The sequence below is a fragment of the Mustela erminea genome, chromosome 2 (assembly GCF_009829155.1).
Source record: "Mustela erminea isolate mMusErm1 chromosome 2, mMusErm1.Pri, whole genome shotgun sequence".
Classification (NCBI taxonomy): domain Eukaryota; kingdom Metazoa; phylum Chordata; class Mammalia; order Carnivora; family Mustelidae; genus Mustela; species Mustela erminea.
In genome coordinates, this window is record NC_045615.1 from 142761961 (window position 1) to 142776514 (window position 14554).

The following is a 14554-nucleotide window of genomic DNA, read 5'->3' on the forward strand; positions in this document are numbered from 1 at the left end:
CACTGAATGATATGCTCCCGTGTGGGGGATGGGTCTTACATATTTCCATCTCGCCAGCAGTCATTAGGAGAATCTGGCACTGAACAGGTACTCATCACTTGTCTGCTGAGCTGAACTTAGCCAGTGGCATCTGGCGTGACTTGATTGAGGACATAAGTTGGAAAGACATGGTTTTCAACAACCAGGACTGACCAAGTTCAAAACCAAAACATTACATTGGAAAAAATAACTTCCCTGCCTTCTAATATCTTTTAGTCCACACTGCCTGAAACAGCACAGAGTTGGTTCCTGCTTTTGAGTTGCATACAGACACCTCATCCCTGCTAGCACAATAACAACATACTTATTGAGCAATTACTCCATGCCTGGCACCGTCATACGTCTTAGACAAGTTAAATCCTGTAGCCATCAGAGGAAGTAGCATTATGGGACAGGCACTCTTCTTGTCTCCATTTTATCCATGTAGTAACTGATGTAAATGGAAACTTCTATCCCTTTCCCCAAGAGAGGTATAGAACTTTCCCCAAATACAAGCCTAGTGAGTGGTAGAGCAGGAATTCAAATCCAGGAAGTCTAGCTTCTGCATCCACGTTCTTAGCCACTATACTAGATTTCCTCTTTGCATGGAGTAGCCATGTAGACAGAAGAGCCTTGAAGGGTGGTTGTGGAAAGAGGAGAAGTAAAGTCAGGTGGTGCTCCTGGGACAAAAGTAAGGCAGTGTCCTGCGTCTATGCCGGCTCCCCTGTGGGGCAGAGCCAGTCTTGCAGCAATGACCCCTTCCCTGTGGCATGTTTCGAAACAGAAACACGGTGACCAGACGTGGCTGTGACCCAGCGAAATGGATTAGCTAGTGATTTCAGTGACTGCTACCAGCTCCACCAGCCGGACTGGCTTGCTTCTCCCCACATGCTCTTCTCTAATGGGTACAGACATAATTGAAAGATGACATGATGTGAAAAATATAGTGGACAAATGAGAAAAAGAGGTCAGCATTTGACAGAATGAAACAGAAAGGTTGGCTTCGACCAGACCAGGTAGATCTTAGTGACTATGGCTGCTATTTACTCCCTAGATTTACAGAGTTTAGTCAAAGTGATTAAGGAAACTCCTGAAACTGTTGTTGAAACAAGTCCGTCAGTGGTCTAGACTTTCTACAGCCACTTACAGAAAATAGCAAGATATGAAAAGGGAGGGGGCGGTGTCTGTGAAGGTCTTCCCGCAGTGAATTAGTCATTAATTAACCCTGGACAGAAAATGCTTTGTATACACAGAATTCTTTTCACTGGTAGCCCAACTCATGCTCTAAGTAGAAACTCTGTAGGTAAGACGTGGGGGAAATGGTTAAAGACAGTAATAAAACCTTGGGTTCTTTGTTCTATGAAGTAAGTGGAGGAATGAGTCAACCTACTTAGAAATAAACAGGCAAATGGAAGAAGGCAACCCCACTTCCTTAGTCTCCTCACGGGAGATCTGCCTGTTGTTTCAGTTGCTTTTCTGAAAGTCTATATAGTGATCGTTAGGAGTTCAGAAGAAGTTTTCTCTAGACAGAACGCTGTAAACTGTAGGTAGAATGTCAGGCTTACTGACCGACCGGAGGGAGTGTAACTAAAATGTTTGTTCCAGGAAAAAAAAAAAAAAAAAAGGTAGAAACTCATCCTGTTGAAATATCTCAGGGAAATTTAATAAGCTGTCCTCTCACTTTGAAGGCAAATGCTTAAGAAACAGCAGTTTTAATTAAGCCTTGGCTCAGAGAAATGAGGTTCTGGTCCAGACATTGAAGGGGGTTCAGGGAACTTGGAGGAGGCTAGAGGTTTATAGCCCAAATCTGATGTATCCCAAGAGTCAGGAGCAGTCCCTGACACATTGTAGGGTGTATAGTGAACACGTATTGGATTCAGGGTGATTGAAATTTATTTTCACTTTGGGAAGTATGACTTACCCATAAAAACATAATCATCAGAGCTGTGTTCGGGTCCGAAATGGAATAAAATGGGGGAAGGAGGGAGGAGGGGAATGCTGAGAAGCACTGATGTGAGAAGCAGGTTGTCATAATTAATAGGAAATATAGTTTCCCATAGAAACTATATTCTATGGTTATAGGAAAATATAGTTTCCTATAGAGACATAATTAATGAACAATAAAGAAAAAGAGATTATTTGGCACACTCCTCACCTCCTCCTTCTTCTACCCAAGGGACAAGAGGGTGGTAGGAAAGGTCTTGTGCCTTGCATTTCCTGGGGCAGCCACCAAGAGGCGCTGTCAGGCCAGAACAGTTCAGTTGCTGGCCTGAGCTCTTTGCAGGTAGGAGAAAGAAGCAGAAATAAAATTATTTTGAGTGTACAACATTAGTTACAGAGGGAGTGTTGTATATCTTTATTGAATTACATAGAGGGGAGAGATTTTAAATCCTCGTTAATGAATGAAAATATTAAACTGGTATGGGATATTGGAAAGAGCACTGGGCAAAGAGTCAGACCTGCATTTCAATTTTAGCTCTTCTACTTAGTAGTCACATGACCTTGGCTGAGGTGTTTGGTTTTTTGTTTGTTTGTTTGTTTTTAGCATTTGAAACTTAGTTCTCTTCTCTATAAAATGTGGCTAAAAACTTCCTTCCTTACTTCAATTGTGATCCAGTGAGATTCTGCTCAAGAAACAACTTAGAAAACGATAAAATGACCTTCATGTTTCCAGAAGTGTAATAATTTATTCATCCAGAAAAGTGAAGATGTTGGGCCAGATGACCTCTGAGATCATTTCTCCTCTAAAATTCTGACGCTTGGCATGGCCTGGGTTTAAATGATCATGCTATTCCCCAACAGCAGCTTGCTAATGTCACTGACCTGAGAAAGGGGAATGCAGTGACTTATTCCAGGCTCTGTCCCCGGTATGCTGAACACTCTGTGCCTAGTTTCTACTTCAAAGGACCACTGAAGAGCCCACAACGCATTTTGAACCAAGGTGCTCTTTAATATTTAACCTGTTAAATTAACATGACCAAATAATTTGCCATCTAACCTGGAGCATCTGTGTGTAAAGGGGGTGCTGTGATTAATTACACTAAGACAACAGCATATGTCAGAGCGTCCCAGGCAAACCTGGATATCTGGTCCCCTTAGTATACATAAAACATTCGATTTCTCACTTAGGTGTGGGATAGTACAAATATTCCTGTTGAATTTAGGTATCCATTACTGCTGTTAGAGTTTAGCAAGATGCGGTTCTGAATCCTGGAGGACAGAAACACATATTCCTAACCTCAGTAATGAACAGGAGGCTTCTTTTTGCTCTTGAGAAATCATATGGTTGCAGCTTTGTGGTCACCGATCCGAGAGCACACTATAGCTTCAAATTTCCTGACCTTTCATTTTTACCTCACTTTGAATAGGTAGGATAGAAATTTGTCTGATGGGGTGAATATGCTTGGGCTTCTGCCTGCTTTGGGTATTGTTAGTATGGTTGTGCTAATGCTTAGTAAGTGTGAATATTCATTATGTCCCAAACAGAGTTTAGTCCTATGACCAAATATAAACAAAGGGACAAAAAACGGCATGTACTAGAGATTTCCACCGGCCCAGCCGTGTGCTCAGGGCTTTTCAAACCAGATAATCCAGGAGGGGTGAGACTTGTGAAGTAAATTGATTTATCAGATCTCTTTGAAAATGTCTCATGCCCTAATACACCAAGAAAACAGATTTTTAGACAAATAGATTTCTGTTATGAGGGGGGGGAAATCTTTAATATTTTCCAAAGCAAACCATTAAACATGAAGAGAAATTTGTACTGCTAAGGCTAGAAGCAAATAACAAAAAGACCACCTTTCTAAACTGTTTGTGGAGAGGAAAAATGGCACAAGTCAAAATGGCAGGTTATAAATATCCTTTTTTAAAAAGAGACTTACTTATTTATTTTGGGGGCTTCAGCTGATTGAGGAGCCCAGCTCTGGGCTTGAGTCTCATGACCCTGAGATCATGACCTGAGCCAAAACCAGGAGTCAGACACTTAACCGACTGAGCCACCCAAATGCCCCTATCAATGTCCTTTCTATGTTTTAAACTTCTCATTTTGGGTAACCCACTTAGCTTCCTAATTCTGCTTGACTTAGAAGACATTAATGAAATTAATTAGATTAATAGGTTGCAGGGTAGGGAGAAATAGGTTTCTTTCTTAGAAGAGGAAGGGTGCTCCAAAACTTAAACACTAATGATAGAAATCAGCCTGGTATTTTAAAAATCTAATCCAGTGAAGCCACACACAGATAACTGAGAGTCGAGTAGGATTGTCATATGGTCCTGTAGCCATCTAGTCGCTTTAGAATGTCAACAAAAATTAGAGTATTTTTATGAAGTGGTTCTTATTCCCAGTGCCTGACTCTCAAAAAGGCTATTCACTTGTCATTCTGGGGACATTTCATCATGATTTACTTTTTAAAAATGTATACTGGGTTCTACAATACTTTTGCCTGAGCCATGATTTCATGGTAAAGAAGAGTAGTCAGGGACTTTCCTGGTATTGCACATGCGTGATGGGTTGATGGTTAGGCTGCCTGTTTGTAGGAGTTTGTAACATAATGCAAGCAGGCATAACTTTCTCAGGTTTATTTTGCATTTTGAAATGTCTAGGAAAGACTCTTTGGGAGTGCCTGGGCGGCTCAGTCAGTCAAGGGGCTGCCTTTGTCTCAGTTTATGATCTCGGGGTCCAGATCAAGCCCCATGTCAGGCTCCCTGCTCAGCAGAGAGCCTGTTTTTATCTCTTCCTCTGCCTGCTGCTCTGCCTACTTGGACTCTATCTCTCTGTCAAATAAATAAATAAAATCTTAAAAAGAAAGAAAGAAAAGACTCTTTGAAGAATTATCTCTACACAGATGTGCTTCAATCAATTATTCTTTTTTATGGTCCAACCACCATTCTTGTTTTATGACTGTAATTAGGTAATGAATAAGATGACATGCACTTGGTACTTTGTAGCTCTCCAAATTATGCCAAAGTCCAACCATGCATGTTGCTTGTTGCCATGAAACTCAGTATATGGGCCTTATTTTTTTACCCACTTGTTTTTATGAACAGGTGTTCAGCTAATGGGATAAACAGCGGGTGTGCTGCTAGAGCCTTCTTATTAACATCACAAAATAATTGAAAAAGACAGATACTCTACAAAGTCCAGCCCATGACCAACCTACTGTAGGTCATGTCGCTGAGCATTAGAGTGATGTTGCAGAAAGGCTGGATGAGGGGGCACCTGGATGGCTCAGTCAGTTAAGCATCTGCCTTTGGCTGAGGTCTTGATCCCAGAGTCCTGGGATCAGCACCTTGGAGGGCTCCCTGTTTGGTGGGGACTCTGTTTCTCCCTCTGCCTCACCCCCCAAATCATGCTCTTTTGCTCACTTTCTCTCAAATAAATAAATCTAAAAAAAAAAAAATGAAGAAGAAGAAATGCTGGACGGAGCCTCAGAAGACCCTCACTCTGCTTCCAGAAATGTTACTTAAATTTCCAAGTGACTTTGGACAACTTAATTGCTTTGAACTGCCATCTCTTCATCTAGAGCTGAAGGTATCCCCACCTGCTACACTAATCCTACCCCCACCTGTCTCACAAAGTTGTTGTAGGATTCAATAAGATTATGCTTATGAATAGCACTATAAATTATAAACACTATATAAATACAAGATATCCCTGTTATGGTTCCTATGCCTTTCCTGGTGACTCAGGATCTGCTGTTGGGCAATTGAATGCCAACGGGTTTTGAAACATTAAAATAGCAAAACATTCTAGAAACTTCACCCAACCCTATGTAATAAGGTCCCTTAGAACATTTCATTTGCTTTGTGCAGGTAATAAATGGCCAATATGGGGAAATGAAATGCTTCCGGAACTGACCAGCCCAAGTTGAAGAACATCATGTTGAAAAGGAAAGATCATTGAAGATCACACTCTTTAAGCTCCAGAATATTATTTCAGTCTCTTAATAAGGAAGTTACTAAGGAACTAAGAAAAACTTCTAAACATTTGAAATACTGGACTAGTACTTGTGATATCATGTGTTTCCATTTCTCACAGACAATTCAGTATTCCTCATCGCTTAAAGTAAACATAGACCATCTAGCCCACCCCTCTCCCTTTCCTGTTTCCCATCAACCAGATCTAAAGAGTGCTCAACCATAAGTAGGAGTATATTTATTATGGCATTATTTGTGAGATCTGAAAGCAGCAGAAATTTTCAGTACTAGAGGATTCAATAAGCAAAGCGTGCATAGAAATAGGAGACCAATAAAAATTAGTTAGAAACAAGGTGTTAGATACATTAGAAATATAATTGGCAACATAGGTCAGTCTTAAGAATATGCTGTTAAGAGAACAAGATAAAGGGTGAGTGGGAGAGTAAATAAGTAGAATGAGAAGGAAAACCCAAGAAGGGTCTTCTGTGTACCACAAATTAAGGAATATGATGACACGAGCCTCAAAACAAAACAAAGACTTTAAAAATTGAAGGACTGTTGGGCTGCCCCCTCTTTCAGGGTTTGCTTGTGTAATTCTTCCTAAGGTATTTTTGCATAATGAGGGACTGCTTCCTGGCTTACTCAGTACCCTTCATGCTGCAGCCCACACCAGCCCTGGGTTGGTCCGTTTCCTCTCAGCTGGCCAGGTGAAGAGCTGATAGTTGACCACCATGATCACCTTCCAGACTTTTCAACACTGATATCAAATGGTTTTCTTGCCTTCTCTTATCCAAGTTATCCTTTTGCTGTTCCTTATTTTATTATTATTTAGCCATTTAGGAGCTCTTCTAAGCTAGCTCAAAGGACTAGAAAACTCCCTTTTAAATTGTGGAACCTGGGGTGCCTGGGTGGCTCAGTCAGCTAAGCATCTGCCTTCGGCTCAGGTCATGATCCTGGGGTCCTGAGATCAGGCCCCACATTGGGCTCCCTGCTCCGCAGGAAGCCTGCTTCTCCCTCTCCCACTCACCCTGCTTGTGTTCCCTCTCTCTGTGTGTCTCTCTCTGTCAAATAAATAAATATAATCTTTAAAAATAAATAAATAAACAAGTAAATTGTGGAACCTGAACCAGGCATAATGCTAATGAAAGAGGAGATGACCTCCCCCTTTCTTTCTTTCTTTTTTTTTTTTTTAGTAAACTTCCCCCTTTCTTTAGTCCTGCTTCATTCACCCCAATGCCAGCCATCTCCAAAGGATGCCATTCTATTCCCACAGAAGAGCACGAAGAACACACAATAGAAGGACAGATACTTCCACGTACAAGTTACTGAATTAGAGTATTTTCTAGGGGTGCCTGGGTGGCTCAGTGGGTTAAAGCCTCTGCCTTCAGCTCAAGTCATGATCCCAGGGTCTTGGGATCGAGCCCCACATCGGGCTCTCTGCTCAGCAGGGAGCCTGCTTTCTCCTCTCTCTCTGTCTGCCTCTCTGCCTACTTGTGATCTCTGTCTGTGAAATAAATAAATAAAATCTTAAAAAAAAAAAAGAATAATTTTCTAAAACAAATTTCACTCCTGAGCATCAGTAGACCAGAAATTTAGAAAGGAGTGAGGGGCATAAGAGCTAGAGACATTGTTTATATAAATTTTCTTAGGGAGAAACCATACAGGAAGGAAATGAAGACTAGACTATCTAAGTAGACCCGTCATGTCCTCAAGAATTTAAAACTTCCATTATGATCCTCTAGACCTAGTGGCTACCGTGGCAGCCATTAGTTTCCTGCCCAGGACACACTAAGAGATCAGAACCGATCGATGTCTGCCTTAGATTGTTTCTGGTTTTGTTTTTAACATCAAAGGACAGAGAAGCTCTGAAAGATCTGGAGGATTTTCATGTTTGGCCACATTTTATCAAAACTACCAGGAGCAAATTACAAGAAATCATATGAGAATAGGTAAAAATTAACTTCCCTACTTTTAAAAGAACTTCTATCGTTATCCAAACATGGCCATAAGCTAACATTAGAACCTGAAGCAAATAGAGTAATTTGACCTTGTGATGAACAATTCCTTGAGCCCCTAGCATTCATGTTGAACTTCTGTTTGGCAAGCCAACATAAATATACCGGCTCTCCATCTGGGCTGTTGGGACACAATGCTTCCCACCGGGAACCCGAGTCACAGAGCGAGTAAGTGACTTGGCAGGGACCAGAATGAGGTGTGGGGAGGGCTGGTACCAGAGCCAGCTCAGCCACCAACTCATCGTAAGATGCAGGACAACTCATTGTACTCTTGAACCTTTATGTGTGGTATTCAGAGGTAACCATGTAGTTTATTGCTCAGGTTAAGTACTTTTGGAAATGAAAGGAGGCGCTATTAATAATCCACTGGAGGGCTGCCTGGGTGGCTCAGTGGGTTAAAGCCTCTACCTTCGGCTCAGGTCATGATCCCGCATCGGGCTGGGATCGAGTCCTGCATTGGGCTCTCTGCTCGGTGGGGAGCCTGCTTCCCTTCCTCTCTCTCTGCCTACTTGTGATCTCTATCAAGTAAATAAATAAAATCTTTAAAAAAAAATCCACTGGAACAAAGATATTTCAGGCTCCCTCTGTTTCAAAACTTCATTAGAGCTGAATGAGAACTGAAAATAGGACCCAGGCTCCTGAACATCAGACTCATACTTCCCTAGGCTCGACTGTTGTCTGCCGGGACTTGTTTATACTGGGATTCTGTGGAAGAGTGTTTAACCTATCACTTGAAGATCGATGAAGGGAGTTTCCCAGCAAATAGAAAGGACAACCTGACCTGTACCTGTTTGGTCATGAATCCACACACCCAAAACTCACGTGTGTTCAGAATCAACAGCACCGACATGTCAAACCCATATTGGGGTCACTGAAGGGTGGGGCGGTCAAGGGACCCAAAGCCAGGAAAAGAACAGGTACACACACCCCCTGCTCCAGGAGAATCCCTTAAAGGCTGTTCTCTACCAGTCTGCCCAAGGTGAGCTGGATGGCTGTGGTCCAGGGGCTGCCGCGGGATCCTCAGGTGCTGGCTTTGAGATGGGCAGGTAAGTACTTTATAAATTCCTGCGAGCCATATGCCACACTTCCGCCCACATTTGCATCTTTGCACAGTTCTGTGGACCATCCCCATTCACCTGGCTTTTTAAAAAGTTCGAGGGAGCCATCAACAACATCTAAAAATTAATCTGGGTTCAGTCATGACACAGTCTTAAAAAAAAAAAAAAGTCCAAGTGAGTTAAGCCATTCCACAGTAAGAGAATTTGAAAACAAAGGGGAGGGGGATGGATTCAAAGACAAGCTATCCAAAGAAGGCAGAAATTCTGTCACTGTCCTACAAAAATGATGTTTATCAGCTGTGCAATCATGCCAACTCATTTTCCAAAAAACAGTTTTTGGTGAAACTCTGGGCAGAGAAAGAAACATCAGGCTTCCCAACAGCAGCATGAAACCAGTGTGGGCTGGCCACCTGATGCCAATAGCCTAATCCGTTCCTCCGAACTTGAGTGCCCGGTCTCCCCGGAGCCAGGACAGTGCTTACCTTCTCCGTCCTCTCCTCGATGCTACGCGCTCACGGGGGAAGACTCCGTGCCCTCCGGCTGCCCAGCCGCTCTGGGCTCCCAGCTGCCTGCAGACTCTGCTTCCCTACAGGTTAATCACACACCTGGCCACACCCCTCTTTGGAGGCAGGACGTGCCACATGCCACTGCCACTTGCCGAGGAGAGCTGTAGCAATCTCAGGCTTCTGAGGGAAGACAGGGCTGTCAAGGACCCAGAGTCCCAGGAACTGAGGGGGTCCCTTGTCCCCGGCTGCAGGACTGCATCCCCAAGGAAGGAAGCCCCTTGTCACTAGGACAAGGCACTGGCACTGCTAGCGCCAGCTGTCCATGCAGGAGGGTGAGCCATATAATACCTGTAAAGCCCTGTGAGCAGAATTACCTGATGTTTTATCTCCACTGTAGTGTCCTTAAGGTGGCTCTGTTTTTCAAAAAGATAAATGCGCCATCTCCAATAAGCCCATATGCATTTAACAAAAAATAGACAAATTCAGACAAAGCATGCTGTGCAGCCCCGCAGTCCTATGGAATGCCCTGCAGGATGGAATTTGAGGAATTCTGCTCCAAACCCCCAATCTTGGTGTATTTTCCCCCAGCAAGTTGCTTGGAATTTTTACCAGTCGGGATTATACATTTCGCCTACAACTTTGATCCTCCTGATTGCCCCAAATGGTAATTATATTTAGATAACATTTCAAAGAATTCCCAGATACATTATCTTGCTGGGACCTACTTAATATCCTGGGACATAACTCATTAAACAATTATTGTCTATTAACATCATAACTTTAATTAGTTTTCCAGAGATGGAGAAGCCAAGCCCGGAGGGGATGAGACCCTGGTAATCAGATACGTTTGGACTAGAAGGGAGCGGAGAAACCAACTAACACATGGAGCTGGCCCAGGCAGAGCAGGGGTGGTGGGCGGTCCCAGGGGCACCCCTGCACCCACCCGGGAGCCATGGTGAGGAACAGACAGGAGCAGCAGTAGGCCCAGAGGCAAACTTCACCCCCTCACGCTGCTGCCCAGGACCGACTGGAACTCACACAGAAATCCACCCCCCCCCCCCCCGCCCCCACGGTGCCAGATTGGCTCCTTCCAGGGCTGAGAACTCGAGCTGATCCCCACAAGAACAACTCAGCCACCCTGGGCACCTCAGCAGAGAGCCTGGTGTGTCTGCTGCGGGACTCTCCATTAGTATAATCCTCTGGCTTATCCCAGATATTTTGGGAGGGAACAAAAGGAAGACTTCGTTTTGAAACACCCCTTTGGCCATCCCTTCTCACGTGTTAGCACAATCCCTAAATAATGCACGTTTGTGGTTCTGAGTAATTCTTTCCGCTGGCTGCCCCGAGCCTGTCTGGGTTCCAAGTATTTGCATGAAATGCGCTGGATGCCTTGTCCTAGCTAGAGCTGCCAGTGTGGTTTTGAGGACCCAGGAGCGTGGTCTCAGTGCTTCCTCTTCCTCTGAGATCTGCTGTCTTCCCTGGGCCATGGGAGGGGTGGTTCTATGGTCAGGGGCAGACCCACCTTCTCTCTGGGCTTCCTTAGCCTCCTGTGGCAAAGGAGAGGTTGGGGTCTCACTGGTTCTCATCCCATGCCGTGCATTAGAATCTGGGGATGGGGGGGGTGGAGGGGGCTTTAAAAAACAATGCCCAGAGATCCTTTTTAATTGGTCAGGGTGGGGTTTATCCTGGGTATTTTTAAAAACTGTTTTCCTGATCTGCAATTGCTGAGTTAGATAATCTCTGGAACCTTCCAGGTTCTATACTAGCCCTCAATCCTGACCCTCTGACCCTCCATTTTATTGATGGAATTAATTTTTTTCCAAACATACTTTTTATTTTCAGTATGCTGTATAGGCTGAATTTTTTTAGAAATGCCCTTAATTATATAGAAAAGCTGTGTTGTTAAAGTATTGTTTGTTGAAGCCTAATTGCCATAGACTACCACACATGTCTAAACCGACTGAGCCACCCAGGCGCCCCCTTACCACACATGTCTAAAGTGGACCATCAGATACATTTTCATCCGTAAAAAATGGTTACCACAATCACATAGTGAATATATCCACCACCCCAAAAAGTTTCCCGGGCCCCTTGGTAATTCCTTTACCTCTCTTCTCCCCTCCTCTTCCCCAGGTAACGGCTGATCTGCTTTCTGCTACTATACTTTGCATTTTCTATCACTTTATATCAATGGAGTCATACAATATGCTCTAATTTTTGCCCAGCTTCTTTTTCTTAAGATTTTATTTATTTATTTGACAGAGAGAAAGAGATAACAAGTAGACAGAGAGGCAGGTAGGGGGGCCAGGGAAGCAGGCTCCCCGCTGAGCAGAGAGATTGATGTGGGGCTGGATCCCAGGACCCTGAGATCATGACCTGAGCTGAAGGCAGAGGTTTAACCCATTGAGCCACCCAAATGCCCCTTACCCAGCTTCTTATTAAATTTTAGATATCAAGCTCTTTGAGAACAGGAGCCCATCTTGTATTCTATTCTCTTCCTCCAGGCCCCTAAGTTATCTTTACAGAGAAACCCCTTATTCATTATTTGCTTGATGGAAATCAAACCTTGGTGACCTTACAAGTGAGCTTCGATTGGATGGCCAGCTCCCCACGCCTCCTAACCAGCAGTTCCACTCAGTTTAAAATGATAAATTAGGGACACCTGGGTGGCTCAGTGGGTTAAACCCTCTGCCTTTGGCTCAGGTCATGATCCCAGGGTCCTGGGATCGAGCCCCGAATGGGGCTCTGTGCTCGGCGGGGAGCCTGCTTCCCTCTCTCTCTCTCTCTGCCTGCCTCTCTGCCTACTTGTAATCTCTTTCTGCCTATTTGTGATCTTTCTTTCTGTCAAATAAGTAAATAAAATCTTCTTTAAAAAAAAAAAAAGATAAATTAGCTTAAATGCATTCATTTGGGGGTCTGTGGAGTTCGAGGGCTCCAGAAAATGAGTGTCAAGGTGTGTGTTGGGGGGCGGAGGGAACTATCTGGGAAAGGTCCTTGGCTTTTGCCAGATTCTTAATCACCAGATTCTTGACCCCAAAGGAGGAACTATGGAATTGATGTCGTGTTTTATTCCTATTGCAATCCTACATGTATTTTATTAATATGATGCCTAATTGGAACTCCTCTCCGGTCTGCTCCCCTTCCTCCTCCCTGCCCCTCCCCTCAGTACCTTTATTTTGTTCTCTGCCTGCTCTGGTTATTACCCTGCTCCACTCAAGGCCTGTGGGGTTGGCAGCGCTGTCCCCTGGGAACTTTCTGCATTCCTCTTCTTTTCAAGACCCTGTCACCGAAGTCCCGTGGCGTGCTGTGCCTCTTTACTCAATGATTCCTGTCCTACCGTACCTAACAGTCCACCAAAACACCCGGGTACCGCTGGGCTCCAATATCACAAACCAACATTGCCTCAAACCCCTCGAGCGTGGGGTTCCTTTTCATCTTAAACAAGATCAGTGTTTGCACTGTTGTAAATAAGTGTTAGAAGAACCAGACAAAACAAGAAATAGCGCTGCAGATTCACCGCTGAGCCGTCTCCATCTCTGTTTCCTCCAGAGATACCGCCACTGACTCTACTTTACCGGACATAAAAAGATACTAAAAAATAATGCGATGTCTGATTCGAGACGGAGATGAACAATAACATCAGCTTCTCAGGGATCAACCCAAACGCATCTGGCCCAGTCACGCAGACACAGGCTTCAGAGTATCTTCCAGAGAGAGGAGAGAGCAAGAAAAACATCTCACCTGCTGGCCAAAAGGCCAGCCCGGACCCCACCTTGCCTGATCCCCCAGCGCCTTGCATGGTCTCCAAGGCTCTGCTACCTTCCTCCCAGCCGCGGTCTCTAGCTCCCTGCTCCGGACCAGCCCTGAACTTTTACCCTCCCTTTCAGCCCTGCCTTGCCCTGCCAGAAGAGCACATGCAGTAACTAACAGAAGGGCACTGCGGTCCAGTTCCTACAGTTTCATTCCTCTGCAGTAAAAGCAAACCTCGGAAAGTTACTTACGTGGAGTGGCAAAGGCAAGTCCTGGATCTGGAAGCTGAGTTTGCTGATGCCAGCCCGCTTAAATAGCCGGTCTGGCTGACGCGGGCTGCTGGTAGCACGTTTATTTACGCCTGTGAGTGCTCGCTCAAGCAAGGACCTGAAAAACCTGCAGCGTGGGCAGCAGGGGAACAGCTGAAAGTATGCCCAGGTTACATCCCGCCTAGTTCTTCGAGTCTGAAAGGCAGGCGGTGACTTCTGAGTTCCACGGAACTTTCTCGTCACCACCTTCTTGTCCCTGCTCTCTTTCTTGGCCAGGCAAGACTCTGTGCCTAGATGACATGAGAGATGCAGCTGAGAGAGGAAGAAAGAAACAAAGGACCCGGGATCATTGCAACAAGTTCCTTTTTTTTTTTTTTTAATTTTTTCAATTTATTTATTTTCAGAAAAACAGTATTCATTATTTTTTCACCACACCCAGTGCTCCATGCAATCTGTGCCCTCTATAATACTTATATTTTGAATGGGTTTCCAGTTAGATGTTGCCATATTTTAAACCACAGGCTTGGTGAGGTCGATTTCACAGCTCTGTGGGCTGGGTGCCAAGTTAGGAGCCTGGACAGTTTCCAGATCAATGAAAAGTTGTGTGTGTGTGTGTGTGTGTGTGTGTGTGTGTGTGTGTGTTTCAGTCACAGAATGTACAAATAAAGAACAGTTATAGGGGAGGTTCAGGCTAGGAGGATACAATTTTAGATCCCCTTCAAAAATGATTTTAATTTCTTTCTTCTGCGGCCGTACTTTTCCTCCTGACTCCCCCCTCCCCTTTCTTTGTTAATGAAATTCCTATCTTAGAGTTGAGAGATTCCCCACGAGAGCTCAAATAAAAAGCCAGTGTGTGAGCTAGCCTGTGGGAAGAAGCGCTCCAAACGTGCGAGAGTGTTCCGTGGTTCATGTGACCGTCAGTGGAAGCGTTTCTGAGGGTGAGGGTATGTGCGTGGGTGTGGGGACCCAGTTAGCCGATGTTTATCTGTTTTTTTATAGTTAGATATGGCAGTTAATAGTCA

At 44.4% G+C, this 14554-nt stretch overlaps 1 protein-coding gene across 2 annotated transcripts in view; it reads right to left on the reverse strand.

The window, feature by feature from the left end:
- The window catches only part of HOPX (HOP homeobox), a 29443-nt gene extending 15641 nt beyond the window's left edge, over positions 1-13802 (reverse strand). Inside the window, exon 1 of one of the 2 annotated variants that reach the window (XM_032334399.1) lies at positions 13515-13802. The gene's annotated coding sequence lies outside the window, so the exon portion shown is untranslated. Of the gene's footprint in view, positions 1-9489; positions 9596-13514 lie in introns of those variants that run through there. The other variant, XM_032334398.1, reaches the window with a different exon arrangement.
- Between the last annotated feature and the right edge of the window lie 752 nt (positions 13803-14554).